Source organism: Sparus aurata, chromosome 16 (genome assembly GCF_900880675.1).
Source record: "Sparus aurata chromosome 16, fSpaAur1.1, whole genome shotgun sequence".
NCBI lineage: Eukaryota > Metazoa > Chordata > Actinopteri > Spariformes > Sparidae > Sparus > Sparus aurata.
This window is the reverse complement of record NC_044202.1, coordinates 29758455-29776376: the sequence shown is the minus strand read 5'-3', so window position 1 is coordinate 29776376 and position 17922 is coordinate 29758455. Positions and strand designations below refer to the sequence as shown.

Below are 17922 nucleotides of genomic sequence, written 5' to 3'. Positions count from 1 at the left end.
AGGGTACGTTTGTGAATGTGTTCATTAATTTGTTTGTGTGTGTGTGTGTGTGTGTGTGTGTGTGTGCCATAAATATGTCCAAATATATCAAAATGTTTCCAAAAGAAATGTCACCACCTGGTGTCAAAACAAATGTCAACAGGCAGTGACCTGTCACCACCTGGTGACATTTCTTTTGGATGGGCAGTAGGCCTATATGTAAAATCTTAGTCCCAATATCTTTAGTGATCTAGAGCTAATGGATATTTTTTTCCTTCCTTTTCAGTCTTGGTAAAAGTTGTTCCCATGTGGCTTCTTTTTAAATTAGAGGCTTGTGTCCGCATGGGGATCAACAAAGTGCCATGCACAAGCAAAGCCTGTGAGTGGAACAAGACATGTGTTAAAAAGATTGAGCCTGCCCTTGTTGCAGAGACAACTTTCTACACAGAGGACAAGGCGTCAAAAAAAAAGTAAAAGGAAAGGCCCTATCCCAAAAGCCTCTTTATCACAGCAGCAGCAGTTCCTCACTGTGCTGGCTGACAGATCACCTGACACTGTGGTATTAAATAGTTTCATGGATTTTTCCAGGCCTTTTAAGAAGCCATGGTGTTTCAGCCAGCATGAGGTGACTGAGGAGGAGATTGAAAATGTGGAGAGAGCAACCATCCGTCAGGCATCCTGTGTGCAATGGCATCAAGAGCGGGTTGGTCGCATTACAGGCTCCATAGCCCACCGTGTCTTAACAGCTACAGAACATCCTAGCAGGTCACTGATCAACACCATATGTGAACAAAGGCACAGGCCAATAATGAAGCCCTGGATTCAGTGGGGGAGACACCATGAGCAAGATGCCATTGACACTTATCAATATGCTCTTGGAGCTGGGAGTCCCACAGCCAACCTGTCCTCCACCATTTACATCTGTGCCCCAGTAGATGCACCACATCAGAACCTGGTCATCAGAAAAGCCCTAACCCTAACCCCTACCCTGGCTTCCGCATCTGCCAAACTATGCCATACCTGGGGGTTTCATGTGATGGCTATGTTTCCTGTGACTGCTGTGGTGAGGGTGTTATAGAGGTGTCCTTACAGGTGGGGGCAAGACACCTCTACTGGGTACCAATAGTGGCTTGAGGACATTTGGAGCCTGACAAGCTTAAAGAGGAGCCATGCATATTTCACTCAGGTATTTCAATCTACACCTCTAATAAGTCTGCAACATTTTGTGCAATTATCCAAGATAATTATCCACAGATGGCATACTGTCTATAATGTAAATATCAGGCAACACAAGTGGCAGCAGAACATCAGGCAACAGAAGCAGAGCGTCAGGCAACAGAGGCAGGGTGACAGGCAACAGAGGCAGGGTGACAGGCATCAGAGGCAGGGTGACAGGGTGTGCAGCAGCAGAGCAGCACTGAGATAAGTTCAGGGACCTGTGGAAAGACAAACAACAGGTGGTTTTGATTAGAAAGATCCATTATGTCTCCACTGAAACCTGTTAAATGGCACAATTGGAACAACAATGACTTCTTTGTTGAATAAAAAAGTTGCATAAAATATTGTTCTCTGATGCTCATTATTAAATTACTGCACATAGATTTTGTTCTTACTCTCAGATTCTGTAACGGTTGTACATAACACTGCCAGACAAGTTCATTAGTGCTGCACAGACATGCACAATTCTGTCAATCATGGCCTCTTCTCTCTTCTGTCTTTCATCCTGCAGTCTCTTCACCAGGCGCAGAGGAAGTGGGCCATCCAGAATGTGGTACCGGCTCTTCAGGGCACCAATTACTCTCTCTGCAGACCACATATCACATATTTGTTGTTAAAATGCTGTTTATCTACATTGTTATGTTTGAGTTTCACAGGAGTAGCACAGTTGACCGTTATATCATATCATCATTGCATTGTGTCCTATAATTAGTGTTTCTTTTTCATGTTAAAGTGAAGAAAGATCCCTGTTAACTTCCTGTTATCCTGTTCTCTTGATATTGCACTAAATGTGAACAACAGTTCAATGTATTTAAATATAGAATAACATGTTTTTAAGATAAAATGTTATCTTAAGACACCCTACAAAGTAGGGATTACACATGTACTCGTTGATGTGATTAATTGAATACTTGCACTGTTAACCCGGATCTGTACTGTTACAGTAATTAATTTAGTTAGGGAAATGTGAACCATGTCAGCGGCAAGTAGCAACAGTGATTTGATGATGCAGCACACTCTGAATACCAAAAACATTAAAATGTACATACTGTATGAATCTGACTGCTTACTCTATACTTACCAATGTGAATTCTGATGTTCGAAGTCACACGAGAATTTGCAACATCTTCGGCTGACAGTTGTTTTCGGCCCCTTGGGAAAGACGGTGTGATGAGCTGTGCACCCAGAACAGCAAAGTCATCCTTCAAAGTGAACAAAACACTACTTTACTTCACCAGCAACTCAAAAATGGTAACTATAGGTAAATAATAAATTCACAAATAAGACCTAAATTAGAAAAAAAAAACTGTTCATAAAGCATACAGTGAAATTGTTACCTGATCTCCTGCATGGTGGAACTTCTGAGATAAGAAGTCCGAGTTCCTTACAATATGCACATCTGAAGCCCTCTCTCCCCAGCCTTTGGAGAGATATGTGATTGAGCCAGATGGGTGACATGCAATGAAGTACATCACTTTTGTCCAGTTTTTGTATTTTGAGTAGGTGATAGCTCTGTGAGAAGGGACAGTCTTTAGTAATACTGATCTATAAATTGTGTACATATACACAGACAGCCAGGTAAGTATTACAAAAACCAGACACTTGCATGCTATCAAAAAGAAAAATATCTCACCTTGTTTTCAGCTTCTTTGAGTGTTCAATTCTGATCTCAAAGCAGTCGATAATTGCAGTCACTCTAGGGCAGTGGTACGCGCAGAGAAAGAATAAATACGTTATTTTATTTCAGTTATATTGACGATCATACTCGGAAAGTTGTTTTATTTTGAAAAACGGATTCTCTTTTAACACATCTGTCTCTTCCTCTTTGCGCACTTGACACGTACCTGTTTCAGTCACGGACTTAACATGAATTTCCTTTTTTTTTCCAAATAAACACAAAATATTTGTTTCCAAAATAACTTTAACATAATTTAGTCTTCCCTCTTTTTTTATGAAAGAAATACATGTGTTAAAATGTGTTTTTTTCTATCTTCTTTTTTTTTTTAATTACAAGAGGGTTAAACGTTCAGCAGCACATAAGATAGTCTTTCTGCCAGGCAGGTGGACGTCTGACCCGGGTTGACCTTGTCGATTCGCCAGGCGGTGAGATGGGGGACATAGAGCCAGTGTCCTTTGGGTCCACAGTGGGGCTTGGGGACATATGAGTGTGAGTGGGGAGGGTAGGGGTAACTGGGATAGACTCAGGTGTGGCCAATACTGGATCGGGGCGGAGAGAGTGCTTGGACTAACCTCGCCATCAAACTTCTTGACATCGGCAGCATTTCTCATGCGAGCTGGGCTATCAGGTCGTTGGACTATGACAGCGTTCCCTTGTTTGTCAATCACTTCATAGGGTTGCACCTCGAAGTTTGGGTCAAGTTTGCTGGTCTTGCGCAGGTTTTTACAGAGCACGGTGTCTCCTGGCTTTATTTCCTGATCTCTGGCTCCTCTCCTGTGGTCAGCAGCTATATTGCGCTTCAACTTGTGAAGAGCATCTTTGTCATGGATGTCCTCCTGGCCAACAGACGTGCCGGTGAGGCTTGGTAATTTGCCCCGGAGTTCTCGATTCATGAGCATCTTTGCGGGGGACACTCCTGTCACTGTGTGGGGAGTGGTTCGGTAATGACACAGAAAGTTTTTCAATTCAGTTTTCCAGTCTTTCTTTTCAACTTTGGCAATCTTCACTGATTTCAGAACTGTTCTGTTGAACCTTTCCACTTCTCCATTTGACTGAGGCCAATAAGGGATTCCCTTTATCTGTGTGATGTCATGTGCAGTGAGATAATCATGGAACTATTGGAATGCAAATGGTTGTCCATTGTCACTTCTCAGGTGCTTTGGGTATCCATGAATTTGGAACATCATTTCCGGGGCACTGATTACATTTGTAGCATTTGTGACTTTCATGTATGCAACCTCGGGCCACCTGGAATAGTAGTCAATCACAGCAAGCAGGTAATTACCCTAAGAGATGCTTAGTAGGTCGACTGCAAGGTAGGTCCATGGTTGGTCTACTAGTGGTGTGCTCTCTAACTCTTCTGGTGGAGCGTTCTTGCCAATCACCTGACATGGATAGCATTTCTTTACTTTCCGTTCGACCATTTTGTCTATTTCAGGCCACCAGACTTTGGAGCGTAGTCTGTTTTTCGTTCGTACAATCCCTTGATGTCTCTCGTGTTCTAGCTCGACTACATGTTCTCTCAGGGCTTCAGGAATTACAATCCGGTTTCCGCGTATGACCATCTGTCCAGCAGTCCAGAGTTCATCCTTGACTGCTTGGAATGCTGTGCCTTTGAAACAGGTCCAGTCATTGTTGAGTATGGCATGGCGAAGTTGAATGATTATTGGATCATTCTTTGAGGCCTGTTCAAGCTCACAAGGTGTTAGAGCATGAGGTACGGAACCCTTTACAACACTGTAAATGTATTCTTCACTTTCCTTTTCCTCAGCTTTGTCGTAGTCGCCAACGGGTTGACGGCTCAGGAGGTCTGCCTTGTTGGTTTTGCCAATCTGGTACGTGAACTGCTGTAGATACAACAGCCATCTTTCTACTCTCGCAGATGGGGGGATTGAGTTTGGTGACAGTACCTTTACCAATGCTTTATGATCTGTAAGGATCTTGAATTCACATCTGATGAGATACAGGCTAAACTTATGACCCAGGCCCAGAATACTCCTAGAGCTTCTCTTTCGAACTGAGAGTATCCTGTCTCAGTAGGTGTGAGCTTCCTACTGGCGTAGTAGACTGGCTTCCAGACTCCATCTGTCTGTTGTTGTTCCAGAATTGCTCCTAAGCCAATAGGAGAAGCATCACATGTGATTCTGGCAGGTCTTCCAACAGTGTAGTACGCCATGACTGGAGCTGCTATCAGTGATTTCTTAAGCTGGTCAAATGCATGTTGTTCCTATTTTTCCCATGTCCATTCGAAGTCTTGCTTTGTGAGCTCCCAGAGTGGCGCAGTTATTGTGGCGAATCGAGGGACGAACTTTGCACAGAACTGAGCCAATCCAAGGAAACTACGCAGCTGTGAGGCGTCAGCTGGTGGAGGGGCATGCACTATGGCCTGGACTTTGTCATCAGACACTCTGAGGCCTTCTTGAGACAGCACATGACCCATGTACTTGATGGATGTCAATTTGATCTGACATTTCTTCTCATTCACGGTCAGTCCTCTTTCAGCTAACCGTTGTATCACTGTAGCTAATCTAGAGTCATGTTCGGCTTCCGTGCTTCCAACTACCACTATATCGTCGGACATGTTGTATGCCCCAGGGCAGTCCTTTATCACTTGGCTGATATTCTGTTGGAATTTTTCTGATGCCATGTTAACACCAAAAACAAGTCGCTTGTATCTGTAGAGGCCTCCAGGTGCAGCAAATGTGGTGATTTCCCTGGAGTCTGGATGGAGCTCTACTTGGTGATACGCCATGTTGAGGTCAATTTTTGAGAAATATTTTCCTCCAGCCATCTCCTGGACTGTCTCCTCAATCGTTGGCACTGGGTGGTGCTCTCGAACAATGGCTATGTTGGCTCTGCGCATGTCAATGCAGATTCTGACATCTCCTTGTTTGTTGTCATTTTCTGGTCTTTTCTCCACTGTTACTAACGGATTCACCCAATGAGCAGGCTCTGTTACTCGCTCAATGACGTCTAAGTCCACTAGCTCTTGAAGCTTCTCAATGATGCGCTGTCTCCGATTGAATGGAATTCTGCGTACTGGTTGAATAACAGGGGTGACATTTGGATCTATCTTTAGCTTCAGCTGGTAATTTTTGTTTACCTGCATAGGAGTAGAGTCTTGTGGATGCAGGTTGAAGACTAATTTCGGGTCTTGCTTTCTGTAGCTTTTTGAAGTCATTAGCCGATAGAGTGTTGTGGTGAGCACCAGAGTCAATCATTGGGGGCAGAGTGAAACCATTCAAGTGTAGCTCTATTGTATCCTCTACACGAGACAGGTTAAATAGGTAGAGATTTTCATCAGGATTATCAGAACCACTACTCTCCCTTTCTTCAACTCTACGCTGAGTTTTCTTGCTTCTGCCTCTATAAGCACCATGGCTGTCCTGACCATGGGCAAGAACTCTACCACGTCACTGGTGTCTCGGCATCTCTGGGCGTGGCTTTGGTTTGTCTTTATGGAAACACAAATCATCAAAATGTCCAGTTTTACCACAATGTTTGCATTTGTGGTTTTTAGATCGAATGCATTCCCGGCCCATGTGACCTAGTGCGCCACATTTGTAGCAGGCTAACTGTGACATTGGTTTGGGCTTTGAATTTGGCTTCATCTTTCCTGAGACGTGATTTGTGTTCTCTGGCGGAGCAAGAATTAGCGCCTCTTTGTGGTGGTATGATGCGATGATTTGGATTAAACGGTCCAGTGTGAGATTATCTTCCCGATACAGTCTTGCTTTTAATTCAGAGTGTTTGATGTGCAGCAAAACTTTGTCTCTTACGTGATTATCGGCTTCAGCTGCAAAGTTGCATGTCTTGACAAGAACTTTAAGATGAGTTATGAAATTATTTACAGTCTCACCAGCATTCGGCTCAGTTTCCCAGAATTTTGTACGGGCTTTGGGTATGTTTTGTCTCAATGTGAAAGTGTTGTCAAAAAGTTGAATGGCTACTTGAAATACATCTCTTGCAGGCCGGTTGTCATCGGCTGGCACTGGGGCTTTTTGTTCATCAGTGAAATTTTTCCATATTTCACGCAGTCCCTCTCCACCCGTCAGTAATAGCACAGCTCTCTTTTGTGGTGCATTTGTTACACCTGAGGCGGTGATGTATATGTCTAATTCTGCTTTCCAATTTTCCCATCTTTGGTGCAGAGTTTCAGGCTCACCAACTGTGTCTAAAGCTCTGGGGGTGCGAGGCCACCTAGAGCAACTGCCGCCATTTTTCTTTTGTTTTCAAGCAGGTGGTATCAGGGTGGAATTGAGAAGATTATGCAGGTTTTTGTGAACGGCTGTTATCCTGACATATGCTTGCTTGATTCAGCGTATTAAGCGTTCTTGCATGTCAGACAAAAAAAATGTTCACTTCCCTGCACGAATGTCATCCGATGCCTGTGCTGCAAGTCCATCAACTTTTCACATGCTCCAGTCGTGCGGGCGTGTTCAGCCTCAACATCGCTGCGTGGTCATCTTTGTTTTTGCCGAAGCTTCAGATTTTCGGAATCACAATACAGCAGATGGCTTTTCCGTCGGGTTCACCATTTAATCGTCGGGTACATTCTCGTCGCCAGATGTAGTGACCACACGCTGGTATGAGATGAATACACTGCTTGTTTATTGAACGGTACACAACAGCAGCCTCTCACACACTTGAACGTGTCTAATATATGCCTCTCTAGTCTCGCGTGATCGCGTTACTTTAACTATCACATTAGAACACCACACTACTTTGCAAAGAAAAAAGGAAACGGCCCAAAGATGAGATGGAAGAAGAGGGAGATGGACAACTGTATTAAAGTTGGCTGTTAAAGTGGCTGAACTGCAGCTGAGGGGACGGTGAGTGGACAACTGCTATAATTTTATTATGGCGGAATCACACGCCCCCCGGTCCGCCAAATTTTGTCGTAGCCTACATGAAACCGGTCTGTGGTGCAAAAAAGGTTGGGGACCACTGCTCTAGGGTACTGGAAGAGAACCCCTGCTGGTACTGTGCTTCTGATACACTCTCTATCAGGCCATTTAATCAAAAAATAAATTTTGGCGTACATCAAATCCAACCATCGGGAGAATACATCAAGGAAAGTGCTATGTGCCAGGTCAAATATTCCACACATCAAATCGGTTGAGGGGTTCTGCCGCAGTTTCACCAGAGTAATAAAGAGCTGGTCTTTTGTGTTGACAGCTTGGATGTTTTCTGTGACTTTACAGACTGTACCAGGTACTGATGAAGAGTGTCAAATACTGTCCATGACAGGCCTGTCATGAGTTTACATTTAGTGACATTTTCTCTCACAGTGTTTACCGAAAATTTCAACGTCTTAAATTCTCTGATGGCTTCATCTCGCTCCTTCATGGCCTTATCTCTTTCTCTTCTTAAATTATACATTTCTTCATAAAGTTGTTTTCTCTCTAAATCCTGAAGAGGTATGGAAGCTTCTGATGTTGGGGCTTCTGGTGCTGGGGCCTCTGATGTTGGAGATTCTGGTTGGGCAGACTGAACACCCTCATGCTTCCTCCTTCTCTCCAGCCTCTGAAGTACTGACCTGGGAGACTTTGTCTTTCTATGTGGGAATAGCGAGGGTATGTAGTCTGGGTGGGCTATGTCCTCATTTTTTAAGCCTAGGGCAAGACAGTTCACAAACGAACTGAGAAGGGTATAGAAGGGGAGAAAATGAAATAAATTTTGACTGCAGAAAGCTCCGAAGCTACCACCAGTGTTGTTAGCATAGCTGTGTTTTTGTATACTGGTTAGCTTTTTTAACGAGGCAAGGTAGCCTGCATAACGTAGTAGTTAGTTAACTTCTATTAAAACTCATACCTGTAATGAAGTGCTGACTACAGACGTACACATGTTTGGATTTTGGATCCCACAGGTGGCCAAACTCATCCTCCCGACGGATCGCTTGAAACCACCGGGTTCTTCTCCTAGGCTCTGTGCTTCGGTTTGGCAAAATATAAAAGTTTAGATATGGATTTTTTTATCTTATTTGTTGTGCAAAAGGGCACACAGCAGCTCCTGGTCATTATGGAAACTGGTTTGTTTTCCCCCTCGGCGCGAACCGGATGTGACGTTTTGTGGGCGTTCCCTTGCTTGCCGACTGTATCTATGGATGTCACTTCACGTCGTGACTTTAATTCGACTGTTTTTCAACATAATACAATAATATCAGGGCAAATATGACCTAAAAAAATGTGCATTTTAGAGCGATTTAACTCAATAAATAGTGCCAGAAAAAATTTTCTCGACCTGCGTCTAGATGAAGAAGTCCAGTCGACGTCGCGTCACGTCGTGACTTTAATTCGACTGTTTTGCGACATGATAACATTAGGGGGAATACGATCTCAAAGAAAACATATTTAACTAAAAAAACACTGTCAAGAATGATTTCTTCTACCTACTGCTGTGTCGAGATGAAGATATCCAGTCATGTCGAGACGTTTATTTCACGTCTGATTAACGTCGGACAGGCAGGTTCATTTGACGTCTATCTGAGGGGCTGAAATGACCAACATCATTCCCACAGCTCTTAGACGGCATCAATTTAAGTTGTTTCAACGTTGTTTAGAAGACATATCAATGCATGCGAATTTTAAAGAGTATTCGAAATTATGGAAATATGTTTGTGAATTAAAGAAAACAATGTAGTATCATGTATATTGGCAATGTGGGCTGAAATGTTTGTGATTCTAGCATCCATCTCGGAACAATTTTTCCTCACGTAGTTAGCGCACCTAGAGGTTTCCGACGCATGCGCAAGAAGGAGAACTTGGCAGTGGCAGTTGACGAGGAGGAGAGACTGAGAGACCGACATGTGTGAAAGGTGAGTTACGAAATGTACTCTAATTTAAAATGAAACTGTGTTTGGTAAGACATTATACGTTTATCAATTGCATGTTAAACTTTTGATTTTGTTGCTGCATCATGTATTGTTACAGATAGCTGGTTTTTGCTTTTATTTGTAACCAAGCGGCAGCTAGCAGCCGAAATGGCTGCCTTGTGAAACAGCCTTGTGTCCAAAAACCTTTTCCCATGCATTGTGCAGTGACCTTTTGGAATATATGTTGTACCCGGTCTTCTTTTTTTAGTATTTCAGGCTTTGAGAGCGACAGGGATGATAGCTTCGAGCTAAATGGACTAGCCGAGAGTTGGCTCACAGGCTAAGTGAGGCAAGGACAAACAATGTCCGACTAGGCCTCGTACTGTTTTCAATCCCTTAACCCTCTAAAACGTGTTTTACAAAACATTAAATTACTTCTGAACCTATCACGATAGGTATAGGGGTCTGAATAATCACATAACTTGTACGGGAACAGACGCCAAACCGAGCCTAGCATCGATGCTAAACCGAGCCTAGCATCGAGCAGTGCAGCTCTATCACACAGCCACCTGTCAATGACAGAGAAGTACGTGTCCACCCAGAAATAACACTTTTTATGGCTCAAAGTGTGTGAATATTCTTACTCCAACTAATTAAATATATCAAAATGTCAAGAAAAAAGTCCTATAGTGTCTCAAAACATCATATTCATTTGGTGTCTCAAAATGGAGCTCGACTGGATCTTCACATGGACTAAAGACTGTAGAATGGTCATACTTTGTGCCATCTTCTTCAAATATGAAGTAAGTGTTCACTGATAGTGTGGCTACAGCCCCATAGTGTCATTGACATACTCAGATGAAGTCACAAGCAGTTATTCATCCTGAAACACATTTTTTATTTTAGGCTTACTAAAATGTTTATATTTTTGTTCACTTCAGAGGCCCATTACTCTATCATTTTAATTTTGGCATGTCGCTTTAGGCGTGTTTGCTTCAAAATGAAGCTAGGGCTGAAGAGATTAATCAATGTCACTATCTCTCTACATATAAAAGGAATCTATTTGTGTGTCTCTGTCCTTTGCATAAGCTTGTTTTGATAACTACTTGTCCAATGTACCTCACTTCACAAGTTTATTGTGAGAGGTTTTATATTGAGAAATAACGAGACGCACACCAGGTGAGATAGGCACACCAGGTGAGATACACACACACATACTGGGGGGAGGCCTTGAATGAATATGAATATATGAATACAGCCTCAGAGCCGTCCACCCCTGTTTTACGCTGTTGTGATGAAGCTTGAACAGAGGAGCTAATGCGTAACATCGGCAATGGTGAGGAATATCTTCAGATTCATTCTTTGACATGTTATGACAACGGCGGCACGTCCAGACACAGCGGCTTAGAGCTCCCTGTTATTTTGCATCTTTTTTGTGTTTTATATGTAATTTTTTTGTTCTTCTGGCACACACATGTCACAGCGGCCCATCTACAGTCGCCAAGACCTGATAAGAATTGGCTTTCAGGCAAAAATAGAAATCACGGGTGCCTTCGCACGGACCGACGGCATCCCACCGGAGATAGTGAGACTGGCGGGCACCCCATGGATTGTTATCAGGTCCAGCAAGCACTGGAGGCGGCGCAGGGAGAGGAGGCAGAAACGAGGATGCCGGGCAGGACTACTAAATCAGCTTAGGAACCAACCACACAGACCTCCGCTACCATCTATCTTCCTCACAAACGCAAGATCCCTTGCGAACAAGATAGATGAGCTGCAGTCACAGATCGCCTACAACCACCACATCCGTGACTGTTGTCTTTTGATTGTTAGCGAATCCTGGCTGCGCCCGCATATCCCCAATGCTACCGTGGAGCTTGCAGGACGCACCTTTCACCTCTGCGACCGGACTGAAGCCTCCGGTAAGAGCATGGGAGGGGGACTCGGACAGCAGAGTGATTGACACCCACTGCTTCACCAGAGTTAGAGGCCATGTCTGTTCAGTGCCGACCCTTCTACCTGCCACGGGAGCTAACGGTTGCCATAGTAACCGTTGTTTACGTCCCTCCCCATGCTAACGTTAGCACAGCACTGGGCCAGCTTGAGCTCATGGTATGTAAACAACAGAGGGCTCATCCGGATGGCGTGCACATCATTGCTGGGGACTGTAACAAAGCATGCCTCAAGACTGTTCTCCCCAAATTTCACCAACACGTCAAGTGTGCAACCGGGGGAGAAAACACACTTGATCATGTTTATTCCAACATCAAGCATGCCTACAGAGTGACCCCCCTCCCCCACCTCGGACAATCAGACCACCTCTCTCTGCTCCTCTTCCCTGCCTACACCCCCCTCAGAAGGCAAACAAAACCAGCCACCCAGACCATCAAAGCCTGGCCTGAAGATGCTCTCAACCAGCTGCAGGACTGCTTTGCCTGCACAGACTGGAGCATTTTCGAAGATCAGGACCTGGACACACACACCGAGTCTGTCCTCCTCTACATCAGGTGCTGTGTAGATAACGTCACTGAGGATAGACGCATCCGGATCTTTCCAAACAGAAAGCCCTGGATGACAAAGGAAGTCCAGACCCTGATCAGAGCTCGTAACTCGGCCTTCAGGACGGGAGACAGAGCTCTCTACAGCACTGCCAGAGCTGACCTGAGGAGGGGCATCAAACAGGCCAAGGTCTCCTACAAGAACAAAATAGAAGGACACCTGACGGACAATAAGCCGCGTCAGATGTGGAGGGGCATCCAGGCCCTAACCAATTACAAAGGCAACCCCCCTCCCACATCCTCCAACAGCAGCAGCACACTGGCAGAGGAGCTAAACAGCTTCTTTGCCCGGTTTGAGACCTGCAGTCACTGCCTCCCCCTGGTTCCAGCACCCCACCTCTCTCTCTCTCTCCGGGAGCACGAGGTGAGAAAAAACTTAAGAGCAGTGAACCCCAGAAAAGCTGCTGGTCCTGACGGTATCCCAGGGGTGGTGATTAAAGCATGTGCAGACCAACTGGCAGGGATCCTCACCAAAATCTTCAACCTCTCCCTGACACATGCCACCGTCCCCACGTCTGAAGGCCTCTATCATCGTCCCCATCCCCAAAAAACCTGCCATAGACAGCCTGAATGATTACAGACCTATCGCTCTGACGTCTGTAATCATAAAGTGCTTGGAGCAATCAGTTTCCCAGCACATCAGAGACTGTCTCCCTCCCTCCCTCGAACCCCACCAGTTTGTCTACAGGACAAACCTTTCTACAGAGGACGCCATCGCCCTAACACTCAATACAGCGCTGAGCCACCTGGAGAACAAGAAGAGCTATGTGAGGGTGCTCTTCGTGGACTACAGCTCAGCATTTAACACCATAATTCCAGACATTCTCATCACCAAACTGCTGGAACTACAGATCCCCCTCCCCACCTGAAATTGGATTAGAAACTTCCTGTCAAGTCGCCCACAGTCTGTGAGACTCGGCCCCCACCACTCCTCCACACTCACACTCAGCACTGGTTCCCCTCAAGGCTGCGTTCTGAGCCCTCTTCTGTACGCCCTATACACCTACGACTGCTCTCCAACTCACCCAACCAACCGCATTATTAAATATGCGGATGACACCACAGTGGTTGGACTCATCCGAGGCGAGGACGAGACATTGTACAGGGCCGAGGTGATGGAACTGTCGCTATAGTGCTCAGACAACAACCTGACCCTGAATATCCAAAAGACAAAAGAACTCATCATGGACTTCAGGAAGAACAGACATGACCACACCCCCTTCCTCATAAATGGAGAACAGGTGGAGACTGTCACCACCTTCAGGTTTCTGGGCACCCACATCTCCACAGACCACTCCTGGACCTACAACATCAGGGCCCTGGTTAAGAAGGCTCAGCAGCAATTATACTTCCTGCGTGTCCTCAGGAAAAACAAACTGGACACAAAGCTGCTGCTGGCCTTCTATCACTCCTCTGTGGAGAGCGTACTGACGTACTGTCTGGGTGTGTGGTACGCAGGCTCAACAGCCGAGGACAGGAAGGCGGTGCAGAGGGTCATAAACACTGCCCAAAACATCATCGGCAGCCCTCTGACCAGCCTGGAACACACTGCCACATTCTGCTGTCTCAGGAGAACCTAGGCCATCACAGGAGACCCCTCACACCCTGCCTACCCCCTGTTTGATCTGTTGCTATGGCGTTATATTTGTGTCAAATGTCGCGCGAGCGAAAACACATCTGCACACGCGCAGATCTCTCTCTCGCGTAAACTATTCTGGTCACGCGCGCAGATTTCAACTGCCGCGCGCACTAGTTTGATCTTCGCGCACATATTCATTAACAGAGTGAAGCAGAGGCAGGTGCGCGCGAGTAAAAAGCAACAACCACACGCACAACAAGGCTGTGCAGCTGCTTTGTGCGCGCTCTCTCTCTCCTCTGTGCTCGCTCGCGGTGGAGTTCTGCTCGCTTGAAGCAGACTTTTGACATTTTGGGGGCGGAGACCAAGGCTGACCCCGGCCCTCTTATGATTGGTCATTTTCCAGCCCCCCCAACGTGGGTGCCTTTTCAGTTTCCTGCTAATGACAGCTTCCGTCACAGACAGGAAGCTCAGTGGCAGATTAATAGGTGACTGACAAATCTGGACTCCCAGCAGCATTATGACAACTGTGTTCTAATTAGAAATCCATGGCAAATAAATTACATTTTGATTTGCAAATAAATGGAATTCTATCACCGTTTGTTAACTATTCTTATCAATATATATGCACTTGTGTTAATTGCTTTGAACTCTGAACATTCTTTTTTAACTTTCAGACTTGAGGGAGGCAGACTAAGAGGTGACTGACAATGATTTGCCAACTAACTGCACAATAAGTCTTGACTCACAACAGCATTATGATGATGATGATATCAGATGTTGATAACTGGGTTCTAATAGGAAATCTATGGCAAGAAAAAAATAATTTGGATTTGAATTCATTGCAAGTAAATGGAATACTATCACTATTTGTGAACTATTACTTACTTATCCTAAACTTACTCATTGATGCATAATAAATCACACACTGTCTTGTTTTTCCAAATGCACTTAATACCACAATGAATTCCTTAAAAACAATATCTAAAGAAGTCAAACAGATCAGCAGGTCAAGCTGTTTGTGTCCTTTCTGGTATGCCGTCCTTGAAAACAGTCTTCACCAGGTGTGCTGTGCTGCATGGGGATGCTCTGATCGCTCAGAGAAAGGCGTGCACATGTAGGCAAGACAGAGACAGGAGAAAAGCATGGCTGGCTGAAGTCAGAAGGAGCAATTTACCCACCTACAAAGATTTTATTAACAAAAACATATTGGAGGTAATATTCAAACAATGCATTTGTACTTTTGCACACTTTAATACCACACCAACTGGAACTTTAAGATTTCTTTAATTAAAAATAGAACACAGAACAGGAAAAACAATGCAAAAAGCAAGGGAAGTTGCAATTTGCCACCCCTCCCAAGAAGCCTCTGATATCATTCACCACATCGAGGAACTGTTTAGGACAAAGACTGGTTCCTCCCTCATGGAGCTTCCAAACGCAGTGGGTGAAGCTCTGGCACTCTCCAGCAGGCTTCCATCATGCTGTGGAGTTAAAGAAAAGATCATCAGGAGATTTATTAGGCTGTGGTTGCAGATTGAAGCAAGAAAAATACAAAATGAGGAAAAAACCAAAACTTATAAAGATGGTCATCTTGGAAGCATGAGCCAATCCAAGAAGGTGAAAAAGAACAGTGGCCTAGGTTCAACATCAAGCAACCCCAGAACAGCTGAAAGTGTGTCAGGATAAAGTCAGCATCACTGTCCCCTCCACCAACTACCAGAAGACAACCATTAACAAGAGACCTGTAACATCTCGTCATCATCACTCCTGAGCTACTCTTCATGTCTCCTGATGTGCAGCATGCAGCATCAATGCCGTATGATAACTTGAATTATTAAATAACCATATATTCATTACAGTTACTAATATACATAGACTCATCACCTATGTCATTAGGCGCACTTGTGCAATCTAAGATAATCCAGTTCAACTGCTCTGCCATACATTCTTACATTTATAAAACTTATACATTTCTATTTTTAGCTGAAATTGTCAAAAAGGTGATCATTCTGGTTTCTTTTTATTACAGGAGTCATAGTGGATGCTGCTGTGCTGCGCTGCATTATATTCATCAGTGTTCCTGATATTTTGCCCTCTTCATTACAATACTTGAAGGCAAAATATAAGCAACAATTGTTGAGATAATGCAGTCCAGCACAGCACCGCCACCCACCCTATGACCTCAACAAATAACAAAGTAGAATGAACAGCTTTCTGATAATGTCAACAAAAACTGAACATGTATAAGATTTAAAAAAGGAGAATTTATGGCACAGCCTTTGTACTGCACTGTATGATGTTACACAGGTGTATTAAATAATATGACTAATAGCAATAGTTATGTGTAGTATTATTCCTTTAATTATATTGCAAGGTAATACCCATTTAGTATGATTTTATTATGCCTTACCCACCTTACTATGTTTCCAGTCTCACTGTGGTCCACTCAGTACTCCTGGCCTGCAGCATCACTGACGCTCCACAACAAAGTGCTCCTACTGTAGGTTCCCAAATATATGCAAGATGATATCACCTGTTAGGGACATTTGTTTAGTATGACTGCTTGAAAAACATCACATTCATTATGTTTTCAGTCTCCCTATTGTCTACTCAGCACTACTGGCCTGCATCATGCAAAATAAAGTTGTGAAGTGGCATCACTGCACCTATATTCGGATATCAAATATAAACTGGCAGCCCTAATATAGTAGGCTATTGTATAAGTGTATGGGCTGCAATATTTCACAAAATAGCTCTCTTTCTAGCTAGCAATATATAAAAAGTCAGTACAATGCGTTGGTGAGAGACATTATGAGCTCGCAGTTCATAATCAGTGTACTCAGTGTATCCTCATATCATAAGCTTCACCCATCATGTCGCAGCCTCAATGATATTAAATTGATGTTCAACTACAATCACACTGCCTGTACATTAACCTCGCTACTAGTATAAATTGACAGCATTGGATTAAGTTGTATTTAGAGAACAGAATTGACATTTATCAGCCTGTTGCATGTGTTGCTGTCGTTATCCAGTGTGCTAGCCTAAACTTTTAGCTGTTAATATTCTCTAAATCTTCTAATCTAGACGGGAAGAATCCTCCAACATACCTAATATAATTCAGATGCACTACTGACATGAAATTGTCATTCTTAAAACATTTTACCTTAAACAAGTGTTGCTCCGGCCGTGTGCTCCATAGAAATTACATTGAGCGGCGGTTAGCTTGTGCTAACTTCGGGGACTTTTGAGGAGCTCCATGATCCGCCATTGCTGTGAAAAAACTCAATGCAGTGAATGGAGGTGGCGCCACTCTCTCTCTTGAGGCTCTCTACCCACGTGGGGGGGCTGGAAAATGACCAATCATAAGAGGGCCGGGGTCAGCCTTGGTCTCCGCCCCCAAAATGTCAAAAGTCTGCTTCAAGCGAGCAGAACTCCACCGCGAGCGAGCACAGAGGAGAGAGAGAGCGCGCACAAAGCAGCTGCACAGCCTTGTTGTGCGTGTGGTTGTTGCTTTTTACTCGCGCGCACCTGCCTCTGCTTCACTCTGTTACTGAATATGTGCGCGAAGATCAAACTAGTGCGCGCGGCAGTATAAATCTGCGCGCGTGACACGGAATAGTTTACGCGAGAGAGAGATCTGCGCGTGTGCAGATGTGTTTTCGCTCGCGCGACATTTGACACAAATATAACGCCATATGTTGCCCTCTGGGAGACGCTACAGGTCAACAAAGTCCCACACCAGCAGGCTGACAGACAGCTTCTTCCCCTGAGCCATACGAACTACAAATACGAACGGATACACTCACAAACCACCACCCGCCCGACAAGAACAAACCCAATCTACCTCCTCCTACCTCCCTTTAGCACCTTAAAGGGCTATATATATATAATTTATTTATATTTATATTACTATTTGTTCTATGTGTTGCTTTTTTTTATTTGTTGCTGCGGGAGCACCCTCAATTTCATTGTACTCTCCTGTACAATGACAATAAAGACTATCCTATTTTAGAGTAAATGTATTACGAAACTGTGGCGCATAATTGAAATGAAATGGAATTGTCCTTTAAAAAAAACCTCTAATGTGCTATTG

At 44.3% G+C, this 17922-nt stretch overlaps 1 long non-coding RNA gene across 1 annotated transcript; it reads right to left on the bottom strand.

Moving 5' to 3' along the window:
* Nucleotides 1–14995: 14995 nt before the first annotated feature.
* On the bottom strand, nucleotides 14996–17489 carry LOC115597406 (uncharacterized). The gene is made up of 3 exons (XR_003987100.1): nucleotides 16993–17489; nucleotides 16241–16359; nucleotides 14996–15307 (listed from the first exon to the last, which is right to left on the bottom strand). It is a non-coding gene; the product is annotated as an uncharacterized LOC115597406 (long non-coding RNA).
* Nucleotides 17490–17922: the final 433 nt, after the last annotated feature.